General features: G+C 34.1%; 1 protein-coding gene across 5 annotated transcripts in view; it reads left to right on the top strand.

The window, feature by feature from the left end:
* The window catches only part of LOC120770540 (forkhead box protein O), a 96,061-nt gene extending 95,631 nt beyond the window's left edge, over positions 1-430 (top strand). For all 5 annotated transcript variants that reach the window (XM_040098118.1, XM_040098125.1, XM_040098108.1 and 2 more), the window contains one exon: positions 347-430. The gene's annotated coding sequence lies outside the window, so the exon portion shown is untranslated. The remainder of the gene's footprint in view (positions 1-346) is intronic.
* Positions 431-14,056: the final 13,626 nt, after the last annotated feature.

Raw genomic sequence — 14,056 nt, 5'->3', positions numbered from 1 at the left:
CACACATATGCATAATAATTCGATGAGAACTCGTGTTAGATTGTAAGAAGGTCTCTTCGAGTAGCTTCTGTTGGTTAGTAATATCCTCAAAATATTCTCAAATAATTTCAAGTGCCTATACGCAGGGATCGCCTAAAAATTTTATATATTTCCATATTTATAAAACTGTATATTATAATTATTATGTAATGATGATTTATTTCTTTAGTATTCAGCTTATTCTATAATTCAGTAAATATATGCAAACAATTTTCCTCGTTATTACCACCTTTAATTAATACTTAACCTCAAAGCAAAGTCTCAGAAACTCTCTTCTAATAACCACTCTTTATTTCTCTCTTTGCAGGCTAATTTTTCTGGTCCGTGGTCGAAGCAAAACAATACAATACACATAATTACATACAGACATCTATATAAAAATTAACTGAAATTAGCTACAATAATGATTAGTACTAGTAGTAGTAAGAAATGTGTTTGTAAAATGTAGGCAACAACAATACTATAAATTTTCTGTAAATATGCATGTTATAGCGTCAACTTTAGTTTGTTAAGTAACAAAAACAAAAACTAAAATTAATACATAATAAATATACTTTGTATTTCTCAGCTAAAAATAAATAATACAAAAATGCTGTACTAAAATATGTGCTAAATAAAATAAAATAAAATAAATGATAAATATAGAACGAAAAGAAAACGCTAAAAATTATGATAAATGGAATCCTGAAAGCAACGTAATACGTAATATAATATAATTAGCAAAATTTCATAAATAAAAGAAATAATTCATTTTGTCTTGCTTATAACTTTTTTTTATAAAATAACTGTAATGCAAAGTATGTAGAACAGTAAAACTGAGCATAAAATGTAAAACATGTTAATACGTTTAAGTTACAACAACAAAAAAGTGTTTTCCTTATTTCTAAAATAAAAAAAACATATTTTTATTTGTGACAAAATAATAAAAAAGAAAAATATTTCAGATAAAATAAAATAAAATAGTAAGCATAAATAGCGCGATAAATTTAAATGTTAAAAATAAAAAAAATGGTTAAAAGTGTTTATAATTTTTCTTTAAGTAGTACAAAATGTAGAACGGCCACGTCATAGCTGTAAAATGTAAGCATAAATGTAAGCCAAGCAAATATACAAAAAAATAAAGGATGAATGTTTATTACACTACAAGCAAAAGGTATATATACTTGTGAGCCAAGAGCTTAGCGCGCGCATGCGCAGCGTTAGTTTAAATGGAAATTCAAATTTATATTAAATATAAATTATTAACTTATTTAGTTATTTAGTTAAGCAGCAGATTTTTTAAAAATATTTACACATTAATTACTTTGAAGTGCAGTGAGCCAGGCGACTGTAGTCATAGCTTGGGAAGGTACATACCTACCTTAATTTAATTTAAATACTAGTTGTTTTTTTACGCGTCTAATTTATAAAAAACCGCCAGCACGCTGCGTTCAAACGCTTTCGCTGCGCGCAGCAAAGTGAGTAGTTGTATAGAATTTGCAGAGAGAGAGAGAGAGCGGAAAATTCCGTGAAGTGGTAAGAAGTAGAAGAGATGAAAGCGTTTAAGGGTCCATTTCTTAATATCTGCTACAATTTGAATATTAGACAGAATCTAAGGCTATGATATTGCGAGAAGAAGTGCGTGATTGGTAGGCTAGCTTAAATCTAAAGTTGAGATCTGTTAGCAGAGTATGGTGTATACAGAAATAGATACAATTTTAGAGTCCATAAGGAATTATCACCACACCAACTTAATAAGTCTGTTGAATATTAGTTTCAACTATTTTCTCTTAGATGTCTAAAATCTTCGAAGTTTTGACAGAAATAATGTTACTACTTAGTTGGACAAAGAGACATACCACTAATATTGAAACTGGCAGTGTCCCTTACTGTTTGCCTTTTATTTAAAATTTTTAATTTTAAAGAAAATGTTCTGCTTCGTTCTTTCAGATATATTGATTGAATGATTTTAAGCTTTCAGGAAATTGTTCCTAACCTAATACTCAGGTTAGGTCCAGGAACACTAACTGGAACTCTGCTTTTTTTATTCAAATGCCCCATTCAATGTGGAAGATCGACACAACACCACTCCACATATGAACACGGCGATTTACACAAATTGATTACCTTTAAACTTCTTCTTCATATAAATTTAGAAGAGCTGTAAAACACGGTTTTGCTCAAAAACTCATGCGGCCTAATCAATGCGGAGTATATAGTCACATAAAATGCAAAACAGCGTATCAAAAAAATCGAAATTGAGTTTTTTTGTGCTTACCATTCACTACATCAATATAGCATAACATTTTCAGTTTCAGTCGTCAGATATAACCAATATATAACCGATGTATAACTACTATATAACCAATATATAACCATTTTATAACCAAAACTCAAATTTTTTTTCAATATGAGTGGTGTCCATTATAACGTTTTTCCTTCGCCTGTAAACTTATGAAATGTGATTTTACGTTATTTTGCATTTTAGGTGACGATATGTAGATTTTTTTGGAGTGGGTTTTTCAAAAATTCATGTGACATATCCCTCAAAGGGATAACTGACGTGTCAAATAATTTTGTCGTGTTCTACTGAAAATTACTTGCAACATATTTTACGAACTTTAATGAAAAAATATTATTATTAGCTACAAATATGCCTGGAAAAATGTAGCATACCTTTAGGAGCTCGGCAAAATTATAGATTTTCAAGATCAAGATCCTGCAGCTTTGCACCTTTCAGCTGCTTTGACAGATTAAAAGTAAAGTAAGTAAAAGGAAATCGTTGAGAATTTATAATACAAAAACCAAAAATTTTTAAGAAAAAAGAGAACGAAAACACCATAGCATAAACCAGTACCCACCAAGAAAAGATAAAAACAAGCAAATTCATATACCAATAAAGATAATAAGAGGAAAGCACTGAGACACTTTACTTAGTAACAATATCTCTCAATGCACCTGCAAGCAGTTGGAAAAGAGTTTGTAGTTAGAAATTAACTGCCTGCAATTACAAACACATACATGTACAATTAAGTTAAATTAAGCGATGAATGTGTGTTTTAAAAGTAACAATTAAGCTATGAAGAAATCTATAACCAATAAAGTTATATGTGTGTCGCTAAAGCCATAATTAACTCTAAAGAGGACCACTTGAAGTTGTCTATGCTAAAATTAGTGATAAATTAAAGATAATATTAATTTATAAAAAATTTAATAAACTGAAAATAAAATTCCGATAACTTTTGTTTTGGCGTCTTGCAGTTAGCACAAAGCTCCCACCCTTGTTGTATATTTTTCTCACCGAATGGTGCGGCTTTCTGTAAAAACAAAGTTATACCTTTAATTGAACCCGTATACGTAATAGAGATACAAACTATACCGCAATTATGAACCAATAAGTAATTGAGGAAATCTCAGGTGCAGCACAATTTCAGAATAGTGAATCATACATATAATTCGGTAGAACATTCGTTTGCATTTATTTTTTGAGGACTATCAAATGTTGACTGCGGCTATGTCTCAGTTGGTGCTTCCGTTCAGTCCAATTTTCGATGATTCGTTCGAGCCTTTTGACTGGTAACTGGCGAATGACACGCGTGATGATTTTAGTTCAGTTAATAATCAAAAGCTTTGTTGCTAAATATTTCAAAAAATATTTTAAAATGTAGTGCCCATATTTGCAATAATTAAATTTATTATCTTATTTTACTTCCATCCTTATCGTTTTTTAAACTCCTTAAAAACATTAACTTATGTACAGCAACTCCCTTATGACAATTTCCGAAAAGCGTTGGATTAAATAGTAATAATTACTCTGTTTTCAAACCAAGCAGTATGCTAATATAAAATTTGTAGTTTAATTTTAATAAATTTTTTCCTAAAAGTGCATAGTCTTTGTAAAACGACAAACAAGCAAGAATTTTGTACATATAAAATATACCTATTAATACAAATGAAATTTCAATAAAAGTCACATTTGAAAAATATATTTTTATTTTTTTAGTTTTGGAAACGGATATACATACATATATATAGTAAAAATGTACCAGTTTAGTCTACGACATTCACTGTCGTCTTAGAACTAACATCGTCATACTTACAATGAGAGGTATTTTCAATAAAACAAGAAAAACTCCGAAACTAGAATAGCACTGAAGGGTATAAAAAGATTTTTATCTTGACTTTGTTTGGTCAGTTTGTTTGGCAGTACTATAGTGGATATATCGGTTATTCTAACAATGCCATAGATAATTATCTAAGCCGTTTTGTGAAGATAATTCATTTCGAGATTGCAACATTTTTTAGACATTAATCCCTGTGTCCAATTTCTTGAAAATATCTCGTCAAATGAAAATCTTTGCCATATCAATATCAGCGGATCCGACAAATGAGTATCAATCAATTAGCTGTGCAAATCTGTTCCGCTTTAATGAAGCAAGTTGTTTCTTCCAAAGTTTAGTTGTAACGGTGGATCATAGTATAGGTACATTTTTTAATACACTTTGTTTGACGGATCACGTGTGAGTCATGTCACGCTCTCAAGTTACTTTTCTTCAGTATTGTTTTGCATTTCATCATGAAGAGACTTACGCATGAAAACGCTTACGCTTCGGTCCACTTATGGTCAACACTATTCGCAACACCATTACCCACCTTGTGACAAATAGACCACGTTCAGCACGCAGTGAAGAAAATATAGTAGCCGTAGCTGAGTGAATACAAAAACCGTGGAGAGTTGATTCGGCGCCATTCGCAGCAACTCGGACTGACGTATGAAAAGACTTGGCGCATTTTTTTCAAAATTTTAGATTGAAAACATACAAAATACCCGCTTAAGCAAGAACTGAAGCCAGTCGATCTTCGCAAGCGACATCGCTTCTATGGGCTCTTGAAAAATTCCAAGAAGATCCGACGTTTTCGAGCCAAATTTTGTTCAGCGATGAGACCCATTTCTCACTCATGGGGTATGTAAACGAACAAAATTGCTGCATTTAGGACAAAGAGAAACCTAAAGAGATTCAAGAGTTGTCATTAATTTCAGAAAAAAAAACAATGATTAGGTGTAGTTTGTGGACCGGTGGAATCATCGGTTCATATTTTTTCAAAAATTATGCCAATGAGAACGAAACCGTCAATGGCGACCGTTATCGCGCCATGATAACCAACTAAGTATTTGACTTTTAAGCTCGTGATCTCATCAATTAACGGATTTAATGAGAGAACACTTCGGTGGGCAGATAATTATACGTTTTTCGCCGGTCGATTGACCAGCAAGATCATGTGATATCACACCATTCAACTTTTTTTTTTTGTAGGGATATGTTGGGTCTAAAGCCCATACGGACAATCCCGTTTTGATTCAGGCTTTGAAGCAAAACATCACCCATGTAATTTGCCAGTTACCAGTAGAAATGCTCGAACGATTCATCGAAAATTGGACTCAATAGACGGATCGTCTGACCATCATTTGAAAGAGATAATATTCAAAATATAGATGCCAAAGAATTAAAATTCGAAGTTTATGTATTTTCCTGTAAAAAGGTATGGAACCTCGAAATGGATCACTCTTTCTACACATGTTTATATACTTTGTAAGGTTTCCGACGTTTCATTATAAACGTTGTGACAAACTTAGTATTCTCTATTTAGTTAGCGTGTTTTGTTCAAATCATCATAGGTTTCATTTAAAACAAAAAAGAAAACATTAAAGACTGAAATAACCCAAACACATTTAAAAGACTAGAGGAACCAATAAATTTGAACCATCCATGTCATCAAACATACACTTTCGAAGTTGTCATAACTTTTTCTAGGGCAACTTTGACTTGTACCGGCTTAATTTTTTTTACCTCTTATGCAGTATAAAAGTTTTTATCAATTAGCTGGCCAAATAGATAGTGCTATAGCCAGGTAAGTTATTTATTCAACAGTCCACAAATATTATCTGAATGGTAAGTTTTGATTATATAAGCGATAAAGTTGCTTAATATTAACTACAATGGCGCAAACGTTAGAAGTGCGAAGAAATTGAGACCAATTTTATGTTCCGTCAGAAAACATGCTTTTTATAAAAGCGGTCTCATTTTGAAAGCTAAATATAATGCTGATAAAAAATATCTTCATAATATTTAAAGTCTTCCGGAGTAAAATTTATAACCTTACCTGTACATGACAAATTGAGGGTAGGTAATGAAAGCCAGAGAGACTTTGTTAGCCATAACCACAGAAGCAACTCACATCAACAATCACTATCCAGTAAAATTTCAAGGTAAAACTAAAATCCAGAGTTGGTATATATTTACTATAAGTATATAAAGAATAGAAAAATATACTTTACTTTTTAAATCAATATCAAAATTTGTATGTCCTCCTACTCCTCCGCTCCTATTCTCTACTTTACGCACTCCACACATTTCTGCAATATAATGACCCATAGATGGTATTCTATCATTTTCCCATCGGATGAGAAATATTATGAATTCATCATTAAACAAGTAAGGAAGGGCTAAGTTCGTGTGTCACCGAACATTTTATACTCTCGCATGATAAAGTGATAATCGAGATTTCATTATCCGTCATTTACATATTTTTCAAATACCGTATTTGTGTAAAGTTTTATTCCGCTATCATCATTGGTTCCTAATGTACATATATATTATACAGAAAAGGCATCAGATGGAATTCAAAATAGCGTTATATTGAAAGAAGGCGTGGTTGTGAACCGATTTCACCCATATTTCAAACATGTCATCAGAGTGTTAAGAAAATATTATATACCGAATTTCATTGAAATCGGTAGAGTAGTTCCTGAGATATGGTTTTTGGTCCATAAGTGGGCGAGGCCACGCCCATTTTCAATTTTTAAAAAAAGCCTGGGTGCAGCTTTCTTCTGCAATTTCTTCCGTAAAATTTAGTGTTTCTGACGTTTTTTGTTAGTCGGTTAACGCACTTTTAGTGATTTTCAACATAACCTTTGTATGGGAGGTGGGCGTGGTTATTATCCGATTTCTTCGATTTTTGAACTGTATATGGAAATGCCTGAAGGAAACGACTCTATAGAGTTTGGTTGACATATGTAGCTATAGTAGTTTCCGAGATATGTACAAAAATCTTAGTAATTACGTCCAAATATGCCCCTCCCTAATACGATCCTTTGTGCCAAATTTCACTTTAACATCTTTATTTATGGCTTAGTTATGACACTTTATAGGTTTTCGGTTTTCGCCATTTTGTGGGCGTGGCAGTTGGCCGATTTTGCCCATCTTCGAACTTGACCTTCTTATGGAGCCAAGAAATACGTGTACCAAGTTTCATCATGATATCTCAATTTTTACTCAAGTTACAGCTTGCACGGACGGACGGATGGACGGACAGACAGACATCCGGATTTCAACTCTACTCGTCACCCTGTTCACTTTGGTATATATAACTCTATAATCTGACTCTCTTAGTTTTAGGACTTACAAACAATGTTATATGAACAAAACTATAATACTCTCCTTAGCAACTTTGTTGCCAGAGTATAAAAAATATATGTGTATATACACATATGTAATAAGTTAAGATTATATATTTCCTTATATGAAACTATTGTTTGTGAGCTTCTGAAGTTTTATGTCTCCAAAAATTATTTTGCCATAAAATGGGCCAAGTTCACGTCGCATTCACGTCTGTGAAGCGATGCTTTCCAACTACCAGGATTTCACAAAATATACTATAAGTGGCGATGAAATTGAATATGTGCTTAAGACCCGGAAACAGACGATTAACCGAATACTATGGCGAAGGTGAGTCGAATTTGAAAAAAAACTACTTCACAGCAGGTCAGAAATAAAGGTTATGTAGACAGTTTTCATCGATTATTGAGATGCGGTGCGCTCCGAACTCCTTCCGACCGGCCAAAATTTCAACAAGGAATACTATTTGAATGTTATGCGTCGTTTGCGTGAAGCTGTTCATTGTTTTGCTATAAAACTAGCCAATGGCAAATGATATTATCAGCCAATGGCAAGCACATATATCTTAATTTTTATAGTAAATCACTTGAAGCTTTCGAGTTCGAATTCGAAGTTGCGTGAATAAAAGCTACTTTTCTCGTGCAATAACCGATTATACTTTGAGCAAACTTGCGGAAAAGTGGTTGAAAGCTGTGATTTCTTAGAGCTTTTTGTGTTGTATGTGCAGGGTACATACATAATACTTCCGGTTCACCAATTTTTGCCAAGAATTTTTAAGGGTTGATGTTTAAACAAATATATGTATAAACAATAGTAAAAGTATTTGATACTGAATTCCTAAGCGTGAAGAAAATTACATTTTCACTGCAATGTAAATATATATAGGGTTTTCACAAGTCTCATAAAGTTATAAGTTATAACGATTCGAAAACATAGCATTGAGAATTGTAAATGTGTAAACTCATTTTGGTATGAAATCCAACAACAATTTTTCTAAACAAGTGTAAAAATTTATAATTTTGCGATTTTACGATGCTTTACGACGGGTTGTGAGTACCCCAATAGTGTATACTTATAAACTTTTGTCAGTGTGTACACTAATGCAACTTTTAAGTTTTCATCCTGAAAAGGCGCATCATACACCCATTTAATTTGCCTGAAATATATAGCAAAATAATAAATATATCGCTTTATCTTTCATTTGTGAAAGAAAATCTGCTTTTTATGTTGAACTGTCGGCTTTTATTCACTAAAGCGGCTTAACCAAATCTAAATACGGAAAATAATGGTTACTTATGACCTTTTCCATGCTATTGAATGTACATTAGGGTGAGCCATACAGCGTTGGTACTATGCTACTGAGAAAAGTAGCATTTGTAAATATATAAGAAATTATGTACACAATAATTTTATAGAATAATTTCTTGATACTAATACTACAAAGAAAACATTTTTTTTTTGCACAAGGTCATAATTTATGTAACCATATTGCAATGAAACGCATCCTAAATAGCCACAAGCCCTTTGGAAAAGACTTACGGTGATTCAGTTTTATCAAAAACACAAACATGCGAATGGTACAAAGCCTCCAAAAATGGTCGAATGATTTCCAAAAGAGATCGTTGAAGGCATGACACGTTCGGGACCACCTCTTCAATTGATGAAAATATTAATATTGAAAGAGATAGTGTTTGAAAATAGTCAGGCAAGTGATACAGAGATGGAAAGAGGGCCATGAAGGCCACCCCAAAAAGTGAAAAGTCTTTCGAGAACTTGAAAAATCGTTGGAATAAGTGTATTATATCTGGCGGATACTACTTTGAAGGCGACAAAGTCTTCTTCTTCTTTATTGGCGTAGACACCGCTTACGCGATTATAGCCAAGCTAACAACAGCGCGCCAGTCGTTTCTTATTTACGCTTCGTGGCGCCAATTGGATATTCCAACCACTTGGTCCTTCCAACGGAGTGGAGGTCTTCCTCTGAGTAATTAAATAGTTTGCAATTACGTGTACTTCTTTGCCGTAATGTATTTATATTAGGCAGTCAAAAAAGTGGTTTCGTAATGAGTTGTCATAAAAGTCTTGCGGTATTTTTATTGAATTTTTTTTTATTGAAATTGAAATGAATTTTTGATGACTCATGCTCTGCTCTTGACCGATAATACTGCTGCTACTATGCCGGTCTCTTTTGACCAATTCAGCGATTTTATCGCAATTTTCGACGACAGGCCTTCCGGAGCGTGGCGCATTTTCGACCACCTCTACACAAGAACGGAAACGTTGAAATCATCGTTGTGCGGTGGAAATGGAAACTGTATCGGGTCCATAAACTGCAAAAATTTAGTGGCGGCTTTAGATGCATTTTTGCCTTTATCTAAAACTGTAAAATATGCCGTATTTTCTCTTTATTTTGCTCCATGTTTGCGACGCTATAACTCACGAACGACTTAAAAGAAACGACAATCAATCAAACACGTGTTAGCGCGAAATGCGCTTTCTAAAAAGGTATAGCATGACCCGATGCGACGAATAAAACTAGAACTACGCGCTTTCAGCGCCAACTAGCGAAAATACCGCAAGACTTTTTTGACAATCTAACATTTTGTCAATAGATGTCGTTGCAGGCGTATATCTCCAGTGCTACCAAACACATTATGTCATACCATATTGTGTTTTAGAGACGAGAGAACATTCAACCAAAAAATTAAATTTGGGGAAGTTGAAAAAACGAAAAAAATAAATATTCGACACCATAATTTGAACCACCTTAATGCAAACACATACGGTTGTATACACTTCATGTATGGTACTTAAGCTCACATAATCATACAACGGCGCTGGAACCCTCACGCAACAGGTATTTTCCCCCATTTCGCTTTGGCCTACAATTCGAGCATGAATTTTCGCAGCGTTTTCACATATTCAAAATCGAGATAAATACATAAGCACATTTTTTCTGCTGGTGTATGAGCACAAATGATGCTATAGCACTCAAAGCTGGTGCAGATTAAGTTTATTTTGTGGTAAGCATGGTCCAGAGCACGCGATTTTGCAAATGTGGGAAAAACATTCCTAACAACAACAGAGGAGAAAAGTTCGATTTCAATATCAGCCTACAAACTATATACATACAATTGCAGGTAGCCACGGCAATTATACGCACAGTGGAGCATGATATTTCAATAACTAACTGCCACTGCCGCACACGTTTCTTCTTGTTATTATTATGCTCCGTTTGATATGCTTACCAGCAGAAAAGCTCAAAGGAATGTGAACACATTGTTAGCACGTTTTATACACTTTAATATTATGTCTCAATCTGCACACGAAACCCTTTCTGCTTAAGCTCAACGACACGTTTTAATTCTTCTTCTTTCTCTTCTTTTCTATTTTGTTTTCTTTTTTCAATCAAACGCCATAAAGATTGCGTCGCATTTGGCCAATAGCTATTGCGGGCAGCTGCTGATGCCTATCAAAGTCGGAGTAAATGTAACTCACGTTTTTTATTTTAATTTGTGTCAACAACAACAATGGCAACAACAGCCACGTTGTAATGGAATTCCCAGTTGGAAAGCGCAGTCGGAATTAATGCAGAGCGGCAGCATTGGCTAACCCAATCGCGTCTGCATTTGTTGCTGACAATTTGCATAATTTGAGTAACGGACGGAGTTGAAAAAAGCCGAACAGCGTTGGCAAATAGACAGATATGAGCGTAAGCAGCAAAGACTACAGACACTTGCGTAATGGCATGTGTTTGTGTTGGTAACAGAAGCACAAACACATGCAGCAACAGGATGGGAAAGCTGCTGCTGCTCCTCCTGCTGCTGATAATTTATACAGCTTTATGTACAAATAATCATGTGCGCGTATGACTGTGCAAAAGTAGGTGCGGAAGTGTGAAAATATTATGTATCGACTTAAGTATATGCTAAGTTAGATAATCTCATACAGGGTGGAGGAAAGGTTTTTGAAACACTTAATTGGTTTTTAATTGCTAGCAATAATTTTCCGCATACATATTTCAGTTTTTGGTTTTTATAGTATGTTAGCGGCTCTAGGGCCGATTGTCGAGACGGTAAATATATTTCGAATGATCATTTCTTTAAGGATCGAATTTATCCAAAAGCCTCGCAAGCCCATTATTAGCTGCTTATGCGATTATCTTGATTCCAACTATTTCACAGGGATGGGAAGGAATTGTGAAGATTATAACTCCATTTTTGCAACAGCTTTTACAACTGCTAACCGCTTTTTAATCAGGGGTCATGAGTTATTGCGCATAACAACTTGCAAGTAAAAATATATTTTTTCAAATTTTTCTTGAAATGCATTTTCATTTGCTAACCAAAGAATAATGATGTGCATTTATAAAATTTAGTATGCTTCATTAAATAGTGACTTATTTTGGAAAAAATTTGCATTCGATTTCTAGTAGAACCTCCACAAAAAGAGTCTAACATTTTTTTCTGCTTAAAATTATTTAAAATACAAAATACAATAAAATTTATTATAAAAATTGATGGGGATATTATCGTATTTTCGAATTTCCGGAGGATATTTTCAAATATTTGCTAATTCGATAGAAAGTAAAAAAAGAATTTCACATGTACATTCAAGTATAACCTCTTACTATCAATAGAAATGAGAAAAAGAAACTTTGTTGCGCTCTCATTTCAGAGACTGTGCAAGCTCATTCGGCGTATATTAAGGTAAATGTGATTTTCTTTGCAACTTTATCAGCTTCAGAATAGGTGTGGCCAGATACTCATATCAGTCTTATAAAGATGTAGTTAGATATTATTGAAAGTGAGGTCAGATATAAAGGGTGATTCAGTAGGACTACTTTTTCCAATAGCCTCTTTTGGCTGATCACGCGTGAGTGTTATTTTTGTTCAGTATTGTTTGTCATTTTCATCATGAAAAGATCTACGCCTGAACAACGTTTAAAAATTGTTCAACTTTATTACGAAAATTCACGTTCTCTAAGGAATGTGTTTCGCGCGCTTCGTTCAACTTATGGTGTACATAATCGGCCTACTGAGCACACTATTCGCAACACCATCACCCATCTTGAGACTCAGCTCTCATTTTTGGATAATATTCGACAGACTGACGGCGCCTCTTTCCACACATCGAATCAATCAATGGATTTATTGCGAGAACACTTTGGTTAGCAGATAATTTCACGGTTTAGGCCTGTAGATTGGCCACCGAGATCGTGTGATAACTCACCGTTAGACTTTTTCTAGTGATTCCGGCCTTGGAGCAAAACATCGCGCAAGCCATTCGCCAGTTATGTCGAAATGCTCGAACGAGTTATCGAAAATTGGACTCAACGAATGGACCACTTGTGACGTAGATGCGTTCAAGACTTGAAAGAGATAATCTTCAAAAAATAAATGCCAAAGAATATTTTGATAATAAACAATACTCATTAAATTTGAACTTTTTGTGTGTTTTTTTTTTAAGTAGAGAGCCTCGAAATGTATCACCCTTTATTATAACTTATACACATTGAGCGTAAGTCAGTGAGATGTTTACGTCTCAGATATTTGTTGCCTCAGCAAATGCGACTTTGAAACCAATACGGATTTTGATTTTGATGATTTAAATGGTCGATTCGAAATCAGAAATTTGAGCTTCTAGGCGAAAGAATGAGATAAACCGAATTACAAATTAAGGCCAACAATTTTTCCGGGTGAAAGGAACATAAAAAGTATCAACTACTTATGTAGTATATGATTATAGTAGGTTGTCAAAAAAGTCTTGCGGTATTTTCGCTAGTTGGCGCTGAAAGCGCGTAGTTCCAGTTTTATTCGTCGCATCGGGTAATGCTATACCTTTTTGGAAAGATCATTTCACGCGCTACCACGTGTTTGATTGATTGTCGTTTCTTTTAAGTCGTTCGTGAGTTAAAGCGTCGCAATCATTTAGCAAAATAAAGAGAAAATACGGCATATTTTACAGTACTACTACGATAAAGGCAAAAATGCATCTCAAGCCGCCAATAAAATTTGTGCAGTTTATGGACCTAATTCAGTTTCCATTTCCACCACACAACGATGGTTTCAACGTTTTCGTTCTGGTGTAGAGGTGGCCGAAGATGCGCCACGCTCCGGAAGGCCTGTCGTCGAAAATTGCGATAAAGTCGCTGAATTGGTCGAGAGAGACCGCATAGTAGCAGCCGTAGCATCGGTCAAGAGCTGGGCATGAGTCATCAAAAATTCATTTCAATTTGAAAAAAAAAATCAATAAAAATACCGCAAGACTTTCTTGACAACCCATTATTAAACACTCCTATTTTTAATGAAGATAAATGTTAAAGTTAGACCAGTCTAGAAAATGTTTTCATTTCGACCCACGATAGCACTCGGATACTATCGCGCCTAACTTCTCAGTAACACCATTTTGTAAAATACGTACGTATTTTTTGTTATTGTTACAACTTTGTTTATTATTAGTCATTAATTGCTAATTTTTGTGTTGAAACCATTACCTCTTCTACATTGTACAAAAGTTTGTGAGTTGCTACCAACGTATACTATATACTGTACTACTTGTAGATGAATGTCATGTTTTTT

Source organism: Bactrocera tryoni, chromosome 1 (genome assembly GCF_016617805.1).
Source record: "Bactrocera tryoni isolate S06 chromosome 1, CSIRO_BtryS06_freeze2, whole genome shotgun sequence".
NCBI lineage: Eukaryota > Metazoa > Arthropoda > Insecta > Diptera > Tephritidae > Bactrocera > Bactrocera tryoni.
The sequence above is the reverse complement of the archived record's forward strand: the minus strand, read 5'-3'. Positions and strand labels throughout refer to the sequence as shown.